The sequence below is a fragment of the Ammospiza nelsoni genome, chromosome 1 (assembly GCF_027579445.1).
Source record: "Ammospiza nelsoni isolate bAmmNel1 chromosome 1, bAmmNel1.pri, whole genome shotgun sequence".
Lineage (NCBI taxonomy): Eukaryota > Metazoa > Chordata > Aves > Passeriformes > Passerellidae > Ammospiza > Ammospiza nelsoni.
The window spans coordinates 30161682-30178163 of NC_080633.1; the positions used below are offsets into that span (position 1 = coordinate 30161682).

The 16482-nt window shown below is 41.0% G+C and overlaps 1 protein-coding gene across 1 annotated transcript in view; it reads left to right on the top strand.

The window, feature by feature from the left end:
• Positions 1–186: 186 nt before the first annotated feature.
• The window catches only part of BZW2 (basic leucine zipper and W2 domains 2), a 56347-nt gene continuing 40051 nt past the window's right edge, over positions 187–16482 (top strand). The window contains exon 1 of the mRNA XM_059484042.1: positions 187–282. The gene's annotated coding sequence lies outside the window, so the exon portion shown is untranslated. The remainder of the gene's footprint in view (positions 283–16482) is intronic.

A 16482-nucleotide genomic window follows, 5' to 3' on the forward strand; every position in this document is an offset into this window, starting at 1 on the left:
CCAGCTTCCCGCGCGGTGCTGCCAGAGAGAAGGAGCCTGTCCGCTTTTATCCCTTGTTTTCAAGTCGAGAAACGCGTTACGCTTTTCTTTTTTGTCCCCTTTTTGACTTCTCCGCGGCTCGTTCGTTTCTCCTCCCCGGGGAGGTGCCGGCAGTGGTTTGGGCGGGCGGAGGCGCCCGTGTGTCAATGTGTCCGTCCTTCACTCCTCCATTGTCTCCCGCCGTCGCCGCTGCCGTCGCGCTCGCTCGCCCTCCCCGCCCCGGACCGCGCAACCACCGGACAGGTGCGGCCGGGATGGGGAGAGCGCCGGGCGGGAGCCGTGCCGGACCCCGCCGGAGCCCCGCGGCCGCGCTGCCCAGGCCACGGGGGCTGCTGTGGGGCAGCTCCGGCCGGGCGGGCGGGCGCGGCGGCCATGGCGGGGCAGGGCAGGGCGGGCGGCGGCGGCACAGCCCCGGTGTGGGTGCTGGAGCCCGGCTTCGGAAATGCCGCCTTTCGCGGGTTTGCGGAGCACCGGCGGCGCCGGGTCCGCTGCGGGAGGGCGGCGGTGCGGGCTCTGGTGCACGCCGGCCCTTCCTGCCGTGCTCCTGCTTTCCTGCCTTTTTATGGCAGCGGTTGGTCGGGTGGTTGGGCTTTTTGTTGTGTCGTTTTTCCCAGGCAGGAAGAGCGTTTTGTTCGGCTAGAGCGGCCGCATGGAGCCGTGGCGGTGCCACGGCATCGTGTCCGCAGGAGGAAGCGGGCGCTGATGGACCGGGAGGGGAAGGAACGCGCTCAGCGTGATCAGAGCGGTGCCTTTTGTTGGCGCCTTTCTAAAATTAAACTGTTGGTGGAAAAATAATCTTTGTTACAGATCCAACTTTCCACTATTCCAGTGGAAGCTCCCTAGGCACAGGTCCCCTCCAAGGGACAGAGACTGAGGTTTAACATCTTTGATTTTTGGCTGTGTTTATACCAGAGAAAAGAGCAGGACCTTGATACTTGATGCTGACTTTTACCCTCTTTTGTTCTACTCTTAAATGTGTATTTTTTGTATCCTTCCTTTTAAGGAACCCGTCTTTTCCTGTAATTTTTGAAGGCATGGCTTTATCAGCCAGCCGAATTTTTCTGTTCCTTAGTACTTGCAGGTCTCGTACTGAAATATTTAATTACGTTTTGGAATTTCTCTTTCTAATACTGATTTTGTTCTGTATTTTGATACCTGTAGGTGACTTTTTGACTGACTTTCAGAAATGGTGAAATCTCTCTCATAGAAGAGCGTGCTCTCTGAATATAGTGTATCTTTGTAACTATTTGAGTAAAAAAAACCAAAATGTGATACAATTTTATTTTAACTAAACAACCAAATTGTGTAGGTTGCCATGATGTTAAAAATCATGGAAATACAGGGGTGTACCACCATCTAGTTTTACTTGCGTCAACAAGTGTAAATAAAAGAAATTGGCTTGGACTTTAGATTATAACAGATTCCCTTGACGTTTTTTGTGGGAAACCAAAAATGTCTTGAAGGAAATGCCATTGAAGCACAAGTGCTTTTAATATTCTGATCCAGAGAACGATCCCCATGTAGTGCTAACAGAAGTATGTCACTGGCTCAACCATGAAGGCTGAAATTAGGATTTAAGTGGTCTTTTGTTGGTTCACTGCAGGGTGCGAATTTTACCTGCTGTGAACAAATTTTGTGATACTACAGTGCCCCAATAATCTCCGTGGCACTATTAAATAACAGCCTTCAAGCTTCCTTTTGCATTTGAAAAAAACCCACAAAAACTGTCATGCATTCAGCACAGAAAAGTATGCGTATGACATTCCTTTTATTTAATATGAGAATGTCATTATTGCCATCCTGCCCTTGTTCACAGAGTGAACAGACAGTTTTTCCTTGGCAGCCTCACTGGATCTCACTTGGTGATTAAGGCTACAGAAGTGTTCCATCTGCAAGGGTAATAAAATACTTTCAGTGCTGGTTAAAACATGTTTCTCACTCTTAGCTGGCTTCTGTGTGACTTTCAGTCTTGTAATGTGCAGATATTTCACAATCTTCAGATTATCCTTGTGAAAGTGTGAGGAAGTGGCATTGCCTCCATTTTATGAACATAATTTGAAGCATGGAGGCAACAAGTGATTTTTTTTTTAAGGCAATGTAGGGAGTCATTGTCTCAGCAGAGCACTGGAACATGAAATGTAGGTTCTGTGCCTTTGTGTCTTTCCCTCTAAAGCATTTTCTTTTATCTGCTGTATCTGTTTCACATATTTAAGACATGTGCATTACTGCTTGGTAATTAATAATATATATTTTGGGTATTACAGAGGGAGAAGAAATGTTAACCTCACTGTGATTCAGAATATTTTCCTGATTTTAAATAATATGTTTACATATTAAAAATTCCCTATTTCCTCATCAGGTGATACATCTGGTACTTGTGATTTGTGAAGCAGGAGCCAGTGGTGACATTTTTCCCCAGCAGTTTGCTGGTTTTACTGCATGGAGGTGTGCTCACAAGGATTTGTGATAGCTATTGTTACCAGTGTGTAGCTGATCCTCAGTGCCCTGTGCAATTGTCAGGGGTAAGATTCCTGCAAGAAGATAACAAGGATTTCTTTAAGTAACATTCATTTTGGAAGAATGTACAGAGCAATAACCTTTTTCTCAGGACAGTTTGGGGGGAAGAGACTGCCCTGTGCCTTGGAGAGTGCACCATGAAGCTCTCAGTCTTTGGACAAGGAAGAGAGGGAGAGGAAATGATGAACTGGTTTCACTGTTTTCTCTCAAATGACCTACCTTCACTTCTGTCTTGGAGGGTTGCCTGAATTCTGGGCGTGTACTCTGCAGAGGTCAAAGATCCCATAGTCAGTGCCTGGGCCTGGCAGGGTCAGAAACCTGTCTGACCCACTCCATTTTGTCTAGGGGAAAATAAAATAATAGGTCAAACAAGTATGCATATTTCTATTACTTAGTTCCTAGCTCCCATGTCACTGGTTCAGCTAGGGATTTCCTCAGCAAGAAGTGGTGTCTTTGTGTTTACCTTTATGTTTGACAGCCTAAAGCAGGCTGGTAGGCTTTTTAAATTTAGATAAATTGTGTGTATGCAGCAACCCATGATTATAACTTCCATGACTGCTTGAAAGAGGACTGCTTCCTTCCTGTTTGTGAACCTGCTGCTTCATGGTTTTGTTCAGTCCCCAGCCCCCAGTTCCTGTTTTGGGAGCCGATGAGGAATTGGTTCCTGTTCAGCCTTGACAGACCTGTGGTGTCCCCTGCCATTGTCGTTTTGCTGAGCTGAAGTGTTGGGTGTATGTAAAATCCCTTACATATTGTTGCCAAGTGCATTTTTGTAAACTAGCTCTGTCTCCCTGCATACCCTGGGCAATAGGAAATCTCCTTCAAGTGCAGTTGAGCCTTGCAGACAGACCCCCACTGGGTTTTGGTTCTGCTGTCTCCAATCCTTATAATTATATCCTGGCCAAAGTTAAGAGGATCTAATAGGATTATTCATTTAGATCAATTCAAGTTCATGCAAGTTCAAGGGGTTTTTATTGCTAGAAACATCCTCTGTTTTTTCCTCTCAGATCTCACAAATAGTAATCTGTGGATAAGTTACTTCCTTGGCCCCCCCAGCCCAGTTGATTTGCATTGTATAACTCAGATTTCTTGAAGTGCTTTTATTATATTGTAAGGGATGTTTTTCAATTTTTATCTGTTTCTGGATCTCAGGGCAGCCACTCATCTTTGTTATGATCTGTCAACGTTGCTAAGGCCTGTTTTATACCAGAGGGTAGACTGTAAAACCATGGAAAAATAACTGAAACTGGTGAGCACTGATACATGTTTTTGAGCACAACTGGTGTATCCACAATAGCTACACACAAGGTATTCCTGTGGATAAAATGCTAATCTGAGACCTCAATAGAGATCTCCACCTGTTACTGATTCCTTGTGAGACCTTGCACAAAGTTAGGCTTTCTCTTCACTTTGACCTTCAGAAGCAAATCTTAGAACTTGACTCCAGCTGTATCCAAAGTCTGGCAAGATGAGGTTTATGCTGCTTTCATCTTCTCTTCAATCCTGACTTGAAGGATTCTTACATATATGGGACAGAAGGACACCAAAGTATTTTCCAGAAGATTGTCTGGTGCACACTGTAGGATGAGCATGGTCGAGGTGAGCAGTGTTCTCCAGCAGGAAATACAGGTCAGAGCAGTGTGAAAATACCAGTTTGGGGCTTGAATGTCTCTATAATGGTAATGTACTCCTGTCTGGGTTTAGTGGTCTGATTTAACTTGGGTGTTGGTTTACTCCAAGACTTGACCTGATTGAGCAGAGCCAGCTTAGGTGGTTTTGCACCTAAAATATATCCAGAATAGCTATCACCTATGGAATTTTCTTCTAAGAAAACTGTTCAGCTGTTTATCTGTATATGTTGCAAAGTGCATTTTTGAGCATATGCTTTTATTTTTGTGTGTCTTTAACTGCTAATCATGCCAGGGCATCCAGAATCTTCCCACAGGGAGTGAGGATTAACACAGCAAAGAAGAAATTTCGAGGCGCTCAGGTATTGTGATGATGATCATGGGCAATGTAAGTGCCTTAGATGAATGTGCATTTGTACTACCTGGTTAAAAGCTTCCTTTGAAAAAGTCAGCATTGCTTTCACAACAAAATCAGATGTGTACTTCTTTCTTCTTTTATATATCCAGCATAGGAAAAAAAATAAATTGCTCTTTTGCAAATTGAGTTCACATTCTCTTAATTGTTTTTTCTAGGTGGTTCTAGTATGAGTGGCTTGCTCAGACAATACTTGCTTTGTGCTTTTCACATGTAGCTCTAAGTCACTGTGGTTTTATTGAATTAAAAGAAATCTAAGCTTTAAACATATTGTTTCCTACCTGTGAATTCCACATAGTTAGGTACTTGCATTTTTTGGAACAGATGGTGTGCAAGCAGCTTTTTGCTGTTAAAGACTGAGATGTGTTTAGTGACAGCAGAGCAATATGTGTCAGAGTATGCCTGGACACCTTTGCAAGACTAAATTCTTTCTCTCTTATGCTTTGCAGGTGGTAGCAATAACCCAGTAATTCATTAGCACAGCTTCTGTAAGAGCTGGTTTGCAATTGCTTTTCAGATGGCTGTTCCTAAAATAAATTCAAAATTTCAGAAATATAAAGCGAATAAAATTGCATAAAGGTGCTAGGGAAATATATCTGTGTGTAGGAGAAGATTGAAAAATTACAGCACATACAGAATTTGTACTGGTTTTAGGGATTCATGAGTGCAGTACTGGGAAAAACAGCGTTAGCAGCATTTAGTCAGTGACAATCAGACCTTTCTTTGGTGAAGAATGGTGGAGGCACTTGGGTTAAACATTTAATTAGATCTAATTAGTGAGTAATTTTTTTAACCTCCAGACAGGATTATTAAACTCTGCTTACAGTCATGTGCAGATATATGTACCTCTTTGTAGGCTTAAGGTTATTGTTTAGGACAGAGGAATTAGATCCTGCATTGAATGGCTGTGTGCTGTTAAATTCAGATTGCTTTAAGAGGCATCATCTTTTATTCCTTATTTTCTGTCCTCATTCCTCCTGTGCAAATTCAAAAATTCCTATATCTGTCTGGCTCATAAGGCAATAGACAGTCACCCACATCTGTCTCTCTACTTGAGCTTACAGGTGAATTAATTCCATTTTTATATTTTATGAGCAATAAATCAGCTGTGAACTGTGATGGTTGCCAATTAAATTTTAGATTTGATTTCTGAAATGGTTTCTTTTTCCATGTGATTCAGTGTTGATTAAAAATTACTCTTCTGCTCAACTGCAACAGTACTTACATATTAAAGTAGTAACTGTCTGTTGAAAGATAAATAAAATACTCAAGGATCACTCAGAGGTAATGCTGGTGTGTGAGAGGAAGATTGACAAATGGAAAAAAAAATCTATTTTTTCTCCCTAGAGAAAAGTCTGTGGAGTGCAATAATCTTCTACCATGCCTGAAAACCCTTTTGAACTCACTGTACCATAGTTCTTAAATGTAGCTGTAGATCTTGTAAGAGACTGCAAAAGTCAAAATAAAAAGCCAAGCGGAGTTCAGTACCTATGTGCAGTGGTGTGGTGGCCATTTTACTGCACTGAAGTGCTCTTTACCATTCTTGCATGAATGAAACACTTGAGTTTCAGGGTTTAACAGCTTTGGTCTTCTGTAAAGTGTGATTGTATAGTGCAAGCACAATACAGGGAACTCATATTTTGGTAGCAATTTGCTGATAAAACCTCCAGCTTGGGTCACTATTTGTGATAGGGATGGCTAAGCCCAAGTGTGGTGGCTCATGTAGATCAAATTGCAGGACTGTTCTCCATCTTTAGATTCATTTTTGTTGGCTAAGCTGGTTTTAATAAAGAAAAACGTCTTCCTCACATGTGCTGTATAAAACAAATAATCACTGTTTTGGTTTTTAAATTGCAGCAAGTCAGGAAAATACTTCCAGGAAGTAAATCAGTAGTAATTTCTACTTTTTCTGTGAGAGCTTTTAGTTGCTATGTGTCTAAGAGTTTTTGAAATTAGAAATGAGGTTTTTTTCTACTACAGAAATTATGGAAAGAATTTTAAAATTCACCAAGTCCTTCATACATCAGTATGTTTTGTCATTCTGCATAAGGATTTCCTCTGCAAAATCTGAGCTATTCTTAGGTTGGATGGAGAAGTTCTGTATAGAGATCACTTACATTTTCTGCAGGCTCATAGTGGCAGACAAAGATTACTGCTTTTATTCAGCCCGTAAGATGATGGATTACCTCTAGTGAGAATTAGGACTGAGGACAGACAGATCAGCAAAGGAAATGCTAGACACAGTCTGGGATAGAGGTTGGCCAGGGACATTGGAAAGGAAGCATCTTCTGTGATGTCTTGAATCTCAGTGAGTTACACCCTTCTACAGTTCCTTCAGATACTGCAGGCAGAACAATTAAATATGACTTTGGGGTTGTACTTGCTTGTAATAACTACTCTCTCATGTGTTTTCCTTAGATGTGTTTTCATGCAGAAAAGAAGTCTGAGCAGTTCAGCGGTTTGTAATTTGCAAGCTAAAGTGATCCTTTCATTTTAGGTTTTGTTTCCATAAATAAAGTCCTCTAGTTCTCTAGAAATGTTTTTAAGAGGGAAGATACATTCAGTGCATTCAAGTTATATATTAGTCATTTTCTTCTGATAAGACATGGTGAAATCTTGGGAAGATATTACTAAGCGTTAGATATAGGGCTTGTAATTTATTTTCACTGCCATTTCATGCCTTGAGCAACAGAAAACTAGAAAAACAAAGTATGTTACTTCTTTTAAGTGCTTGAGAGAAGTCAGCCCTTTAGAAGAGGGGTTGGTGAGTTTCTTTTCAATTTACAACCTTGCCTGTATGCACCAATATTGGTGTGAGTTTGGTTTGAGTCTGGTTGCTAGTTCTCTCTATGTCTCTGCACCTTTCTGAAGCCCGCGTTAAATCTTTTTTGTCTTAGGTCTGCTTTGGCTATTTTCTTAATGTGTAATTTCTTGTGACTGTGACCTGAGAATCCCCAAATCATCAGCCAGTGCTATGAAAACCCAGTGTTGTGCTGTTGAATACCATATTCTGCCAAGATGTTTGTGGCTTTCTTTCTCGACATTTTGTATGAGAAGAAGCGCCAGTCAGTGTGCCCCCTGGGCCATGTGAATCCTTGGCTCTGCCCTTCAAATTTATCATCCTGCCCATGGGTCTCAGCTGCTTTCCCAGCATGAGGAAACACCTACTTCTATGCTCAAGCACACACATGAGGTCTTTTGCCAAGTTTTGACTTTGGCTGCCCTGTTTTGTGGGGCCTTGTTAAAAGGCTTCCTGAATTAGAAAAAGGAAAGGATGCACATAGTTTTAGAATTGAAAAAAAATTAATTTAGGTTGTCACTCCTACCTTTGTAATTTTATCCTCCCTTAGCAAAGAACATATGCTAACTTTATTAGTTCTTCAGCTCTACAGAGTGTATCAAACTATGCAGAGCAACGTTTGAGGTGGGATACAAATGTGCTGGTTTGCATGGCCTTCAGCAGTCAGTTCTCTGACTCGGAGAGTTTGACTGTATCCAGTCACTCAATGGTTCTGCATTCTAGGATTTAACTGCCATGTCTTTCTGAAGCCTCAGAGGGACCAGCCAAGCCTTTCCTTGTGGTTTCTCAGTCCAGCAAAAAAAAAATCCTCTAGCTGTCTCATTAGTAAACCTTTTAAATTATTCATAGTTTGTATCTTCATAGGAGGTGGGTTGTAGAAATCTAATGTAGCTTTTACTGGTGTTTTTGCTCTCTTATACAAATGTATGTATGCATACACCTACAGATACACATTCCATGGAGCCCTTATTATGTTATCTGCAGAAGTAGGTTGCTGATACTGGTCTTCCCAGTGCATGAACAGTGATGTTGTAAACAAGAAAATAGATTTCCCTATTAATAGTGTCAAATATCATTGTGCCAAGCTGACGTTGACATCGGCCAAACACCACAAAGTGGATGCATGCTGTCTCTGAAGGAAGCAAGGCTGTCTGGCATAGTGATGCTTTATGCCCTTTAAAAAAGATACTAAACATATTCTGGTTAGAAATCCATAACTCCTGCAGCAGTGCTTGGCTTCAGAAACTGGGTTGGGAGTGGGTGGATGGCTGTGGTCTGATACTGAGGCTGTGCTGTCGACTTATTTGTGGTATGCTGCATTTTGAAACTTCTCAGCCAACAATGAAAGTTCTGTGAATTATTTCAGAAAGATGAACAAGCAGGTCTAATGAATTAACTACAGAACTGAATAGGATACAAATAGTAATTGCCTTATAGTTAATTTTGGGTAGGGAACTAAATTCCCAGCTCTGCCTGAGATGTTTGTAGGTATCACTGAGCTATAGACTTTCACACAGATGGCTGATCTGCAGGTGTGAAGTTTGATCTGATTCAGATACATAAAAAGTGACTTAAATCTGAAGCTATGAAGCTGTTCATCCATCTCACTCTAAGATGGGCAAGCAGAACATTTCAGATAAGCTATTTTCTGGAAGTGTTTGTGTTTTTTCTTATGGTGAAAATATGCAAGAATTGCAGGGTTACACTAGGTGTCATAATTAATTTTTAAAGGCAAGTCAAATACACCCCATATTTGGGTTATGCCAGTTGGCTGTTCAGTCAAGAAAAGTCAATAGGTGTTTTGGTTTATCTGATTGCCTTCTAGAGTGATTGACAGCGAAACAGGGAGTGGTGCTCACCACCAGTAGTTTCAATTAAATTGCTGGGTTTGGCATTGGGCTGAGCTGACTGACGGCATCTGTGCTTCCATTACCAGTGGGTGGGCACAAAGCAGTGCAGTGTATTCAGCACTGTGTGCTGCCTCTGTGGTGGAGCGGGGCAAAATATTCTGTACCTGCTCTGATCTACATCTGGGTGAAACAGATGTCTCACTAACTTCTACTAGCTTCTTGTAATGTGATTAAGCTGTTAGGAGATGATGCTAATACAGGAAAACAGATAGAAATTACTGACACAACAGGCTAGTTGCTCTATTTTTTTCTTCTTCAAGTGATTTATATTGTTGCTTTATTTGACTTCCTTTTGTGGCAGTGTTTCTTAGTTCTGTAATTTTGGCCACCTGTATATATAAATGTGGTTTTGAGAACTGAATTTTCGTCTGATTGCAATTATGATCAAAATTGCATATAATTACCACTTTTTGAGAAGCAAAACTTAAGAAGCATTCATAATAGCCGTTGCTTGCAGTGCTGTGTTTATAGACAACTGTGAATTCTTTGGGTTCAGTTTGATGTATTGCAAAGTCTCATGAATATAGATTACCATCAAGGACATATTCTTGGTTTTAGGCATTTAAATTTTCAGATAAGTCTTACGTTTAATATCATTTATGTTTAAATACAGGATGGAAGAAGATCAAGAAAAGCAAAGTTAAACTGTCAAAATTGAGAGAAGATGCAGCACTTTGAGAATTTTCTGTGTCTGTGTATGATATTCCAAAATGAAGGAAACTTTGGCATATATGATTCTTGGTATTTGAGCTTTGGGTTACCAAACCAAAACTGATCTCCCATTTCTGATATGTGCAAAGTGTCAGAGTCCAATACTCTAAGATCAGCATCTTTTAGATATTCCACATGTGGAGGGTATGATGTTTAATATCTTAATTTCCCCACCTGAGGATAGTTGAGATTATGTGGGATTTCTCATTTAGTAGAGTAACACAAATTATACTGAGAATGTCATACAAATGTAAATGACACATAACAAAGTAAAGCAGTTGCAATCACACATTTCAGTCACAATACCAATGTGATTCACATTACCAGTCTTGACAATATTCTCTCTGGGCACCCCCGTTTTTGGGAAGAAATATGTGGCTTGAATCACAACATGTCTCAAAGATTTTTGCTCTCTGAAGAAAACTGGTTTGAATGTATTCCCTCATCTTACAAAAAGCAACTAAAGTCCTCCTGCAAAATTAGTAAGCTGACCCAGGATAGTCCTCTTGGGATTTTTGTTTACTTCTCCTAACCTGACCTTACTCAGGTGCCACCCAACTCTCAATGCTGTTGTCCTAGTACTCCTGGGTGGAATTTGGTGTCATGGGTGAGTAATGTGAGTAATGCCTTGTGTGTTTGTGGATCTAAGAGACAGCCTTCTCATACCAAAGCCTGGTTTACTGGGAGAAATTTGCCTTGGGTCTGTAATCTTATCTCTGGAAGTAGCCTGTAGTGTTGGTAGGTGAAAAACAAAGAGAACAAAACAAAACCAAAAAAAAAGCCAACACACAAAACCAGTGTAGATAGAGTGAGTGCTACATTTCTCTTTCATGTCCTGTCAAACTCATAGCAATTTCTCAGGTTTCCACACAGAGGTGAAGAGATGCTGTTCTGAAGTAAGGCTGAGAGTGCTGGTATGGGAGCTGCCCAGCAGTGGGTATGATAGCAAGTGTCTGCTCAGTCTGTAATTGCTGGTTTTCTGACTCACCTAGCATAACAGTTGACTGTGTAGGCACCCCATGGCTGGCCTTTATTTCTTTTTTTGCCCCAACACACAACTTGGATGGGAATTGGTATCTATTGCCATGGGATTATCTTAGCTTGATCTCAGAGGAGTTGTACCCACCGTTGCCTAGAAAGTAACTGCTTGCAGGTTGAAATAGTCCAAGCATTGATTGCTTCTATTCCCCACTCCAGGATTTTATTTACCAAAACTGGTGTGTTCTGTCAAAATGTTCACCTGCTCTGAGGAGGAAGAAGCAGCCTCAGGGAATATGGGACTGCTTTTGGGATGCAGAGTGACACAAGTCAGTTACAGATTCCTTTTTTTTCTCCAAGTGAATACTGCTAACAGCATAACCAATGTTAGCTGGTATGTTTGGAGTAGTAGATATGGTGAAAAGTGTTGTATGTTTTCACTACTGGCCCTTTGTGCCAAAAAGATCAGAATTCAGATACCTGGCAGCTGATTCATTTTCCCTCAGGTAAAAAAAAAAACCCCATGCATTGTCTTGGTGAACTCTTTGCACATGCTTTGAAGAAATAATTAGGGAGTTCTGAATTGAAACTTGCTTTATTGCTTAAAGCAGTTGCTCTATTAAAATCAAGGCCTTCACCAATTGCAGGTGTGTAGGAGGTGCTGACTATTAATACATCCCTCCTCCCATTACTGTATTTAGTTCATGAAATAATGAGCTGCTAGCATCTGGGGAGCATTTCTTTCTGGAGAAGACACAGATTGTATTTATTTATTTTTAACCTTAGCCCCTTAGTTTATCAGTTTTCAAGTGTTGCAGTGCTGTGTCCTGGAGGCAGAAGTGATCTCCAGTGCTTTTGCTGCTTCTCAGAGCTTTGAGGTCGCAAGAATAATGGAAGAGGCACATCTTCTGATTTTTTTGTTGACACTGAAGTTGTATGAGTAGCATCAACATTATAAAAACTTCCAGTGGGCTGATACATTAAAAAAAAACAGAAGCAAGATGGACTTGAACAGAGGAGTGGTACTCTATATGAGAAATCTGATCTTCCTGCCTTCATTACAAAACTGTTACTGTGTTTTCTTGTGTCTCAACAGGCTTTGTTTTTGGCAATGAAGCCTCTCTGGTACTTTTTGAACATGTTTTCTTCCAAATACCTGTGTTTATTGGTTTATTAGAGAGCTGGTTCAAAGGAACCCTATAAAGTAACTCCATTAATGATTTCTTGCAAATATACTGTGAGCAGTGGCTTCTGTAGTTCTCCCCCAAACATTAATGAAGGATTGAACAAAATTGCTGCAGTATCTTTACAGTCATGCTTTTGCAGAATTTCAGCTACACCATTTTCCTGTAACAAAATCATCTCTATAGCAGTTGCTAAGACAGTTGAATTTTTCAGGATGATCAGGACATGTAATGTCTCCAAATTTGAGAGCCCTGTTTTAGCATTTACACAATCCATTGAAAGTGGTGTCTTGTGTGAGGAGAAAACTTTGTTAGCTTTGGAAGAGTTCTCTCTTCCATTGTTTTATCAGTTCACCTCACCCCGATCTCTGCCTGATGCTGTTTATCCCCTTCTTTTTCTAAGAGGTTTTTCTATTGGCAAGGTATGCAAGCTTGGAATTGGTATTTTACCTTCAAATGAATGTTAATTGGATATGACTTGATTTGTAGCAATACACCATCTCCATTATCACAGCCTATTCCAGTTAAGAGTATAGCACCTAAGAGAGCTTTCAACAGTGAGAAAAGCTCCTGCTAATACCTTGTTCTTAAAGAATTACATCTAATTCCTCCTCTTTAGTTCCTGGAAGAAATCTTGTTACTGAATGACAACATTTTTTGTGTGTCACCCTGAGTATGTGATTGAATTTTCTTAACTTGTATGTCTACCTGCCAGTTATTAGGAATTTTTTACTCTTTTTTTTCCTTTTCTTTCACTGACTGTGCCATGACTCATGCACTTTTTATGATTCCTGATGACATGACAGAGAAGTCCATTGTCTCAGTGCTCAGTTTACAGTTCTCTTGACACCATGAAGTGCATTTGAAAGTGCTTCAGTGGTGTTACTCATCTTAGCCACTTCTGTAGGAATTCCTGGTTAGTGACCTAAGAAATACCTGCTGTCCTGAAATAAGTGCAGTGAGGTGGCTCTCTAATGCCGTGTGTGGTTGTACATTTATTGGTGGCAGTGGAAACGGGGGCTTTTTCTGACTGTTTTTCAATAAACATCCCAGTTTAGCTGTTAGGTGGTGTGGTTTATGGTGCAGACTTCAGTGAGTCTGTCTTCTCATTTTTTCTGGGTTTATCATGTTCTTAAGTGCCATCTGCATGTCTACCAAGTCCATCTACATGTGTTTTAAATAGTGACAGTGACTCTACCGCTTCCCTGGGCAGCCTATTCCAGTGCCTCACAATGCTTTCAGTGAAGAAAATTTTTCTGCCACCCAATTTAAACCTCTCCTGATGTAAGGTGAGGCCATTTCCTCTTGTCTTGCTGCTCCTCACTGGGAAGTGACCAGCTCCATCTGGCTCTGGCCCCTTTCAGGTGGCTGCAAAGAGCAGTAAGGTCTTCTCCCTCCTTCTTAGGATAACTCTTCACAAGCTGCACGCCCAGTTCGTTCCTGGAAAACCTTGCATGAGCACAGGTTTTTATTTATTATTTACCATGTGGTAAGTTTCATTCTCTTCAGGTATTCATTTTGCTGCAGAATTAAATCAATTCCTTCTGCTTCATCTCCTTGTTTTCTCTCTCCCACTAAGCATGCTAATAAGAGAAATATTTTTATTGAAGTAGATACACTTTTTACTGCAGACCAATACTGTTCTGTGATTAAAAAATAAACATTTTTTAAATATTTAAGTGCCTTGAGAGCTTCTGGGAGGCTCTTTAGGGAAAGGCAGGGCATGTGGTTCAGCAATATTCGTATTTCATGTAAACATTAAACCCCCATGTGAATTGTGTTTACCCTGCAGATTCTTATGTTACTGTTTTGTCCCTGCATGTTGCTGCTGAGGCTATAAAACCAGGGAAGGGATTTTAATGTGGCAGGAGCCTGGCTCTGGCTTTATCGTTCCTGATGAACAGCCCCTTTGGGTTAAAGGTTTCATAAACATGGCAGCTGTGCTGGTGCCTCTGTGGCAAGTCTGCAAGAGAAACCTGGTTGCTGGTGCTGCACTTCCTGGTGATTTGTGCCATGGTTGAATTTATGGACCTCCAGCTTGTTAGTCACTTCTTAAAAAATCCCAGTGTTTTAGGAACAAAAGGCACAGTGTCCCAGTGGAAGGCAGGAAGCCTGATGAGGATTTGTTGAGAACCTGTGTCTGGATTGCATCTGCTCTGTCTTCTTGTCCCCTCACATTGCTCTGTTCTCCCTACTGGTAATGATTTATAAGTTTTCCACCTACAGATTTTGTTAGCTTATGATCTAGCTGTCTGCTGCTTTTCAGAGAGCAGAGACAGTTGCTGGCTGCATGCTGACACGTTTCCTCTCTGGCAAAAGTGCAAGGGCAGCTTTTTCTCTATGCTGCTCAAGTTCAGTAATTTGCATTTAATGTAACTTCTTGGCTTGCTCCTGAAAGGGGTGGAAAACTCTCTTTACCCCAAGCCTGGAACTGTAACTGTGAGACAATGAAAACACCCAATAACATTGCTGGATAAAAAAGACCCAGTAAAGCTTTTTAATGTCCTGGATATTCTTTGGTGGGAAAGAAAAGATTGCCTTTGATATGTGGGTTGGGATGTTTCCTTCGTAGCAACTCTATGCTTCTATTTTATTTGCCTTTGTGATGAGTTCTGCCCCTGTCTTACACGATATCTGAGCAGGGGAAGGAGATGGAAATAGCTGCTGCCAAGCCTGTGTTGCTGTGCAGGCTGGTGGTGCAGTGTTGGTGTTCTGGCAGCTCTCTCCATCGCCCTGTCAGTCAGACGCCATCGGCGCCAGTGCCCACAGCAGCAGCGCAGCATCCTGTGCAGCTGTGCCCCCCTTGCCTCCCCAATCCCCTGGGCTGCCCAGAGGGTCACTGCCTGCCCTTGGGCTGTACTTTGTGCCCTGCACACCAAGAGCCATAAAATGCTGGTCGTTTTTATTAAAATGTTGTTCTTTTCCTTATGCTGCCTGGCATTGATTCCCTTCTCTCTGTAACTAGGGCAGTGAAGTTTTGCTGCTGTGAAGCAACTGTTCCCAGATTCATCTGAGCATGTTAATGTTGGGAGAATCTCAGATGATTCTGATATTTTGGTCAAAGGAAGTGCAAAATGATGCTTAGAAAAATAGTGTTGCTTTGAATAAAGGTTTTCAGTATTTTTTTTTCAATTTGAGCAAAATGTTTCCAAGAACAAATGGTAGAAACTTCAGCCTTACCAAGGCTTTAAATAATTGAGGAGTTAATCATCATAAGAATTTCCCTGTGGTGTGGATAAAAGACTACATTTTACTAACCTATTAAGTGAGTTCATACTTGCTGAAGTGGTGAAAAAACTTTTACTTTGTCTGTTGCAGGTTTTATAAATGTATTTTATTAATTAATGCTGGATTTATTAATTAAAACTGTTACAATTTTTATTAGTTGTGTGAGAAGGATTGCTTGATTGGAGTAACTGCTTTATAATATGTATCTGCATATCTACAGCTGTATATGCCCCTAAGTTTTATTTTAACTATTTAGGGTCTTCAGCATGAAAATGAGGAGCAGCTGTAGAGAAAGCTTAGTTAGCTCCTGGATTTCAAGCAGTCTCAGGAGAATGTGCCAACTCACCAATTTATGAATTTTTAAAGTATGGATCTGTTTTGTACAAGCGTCTTAACAAGAGTGGGAGTGGAATTTGGTAAACTTTAAAGTCATGCATTTTTTTGTTTTTCTGATTAATTTTGTAGCTGCAAGTTAGTAATTAGCAGGCTTAGATATTTTTTGTTTGTATGAAAAATGGACCCGTTGTGGAGCGTAGTGCCAGGTTCTGTACTGCCCTGACATCTGCTTGAGTACTGAGCAGTAAATTGAGAGGAAAGCTTCTATTGCTGAGCCTCTCCCATCTTTTGCTGAAGAGTGGAGTCTGTGAAAGGAGAAAGCTGACATTTCCATATCTCTTACTTGCTCTCCTGCTGACAATTCATGTAAATTGTGGAGGATGTTTGGCTGCAAGATAAAAGTTTGGCTGGTGGTTTGGGTTTTCTTTGGAGGCAATTCCCTTCCTACCCACATCTGTCCTTAAGATCCTTGCTCCACTGAAACCACTATGACTGTTTAGCTGCCATTTCAAAATTGGCCGTTGGCTTTGAGCCCAGGTGCTGTACCTTTCAAAATGGAGAATATATGTAATAGTTCAAGGTCTTGAATGATTTCAAGGTTTTACAGCTATCTGACACCTGGGAGGCAGGCTGCACTCTCTGATGCAATCAAATGTGCTGTGCAAGTTTATATGCTTCCACCCTGAATTTACAGCCTTCAGGCACCACTTTGATACTGTTGTTGGTTTCTTATTGA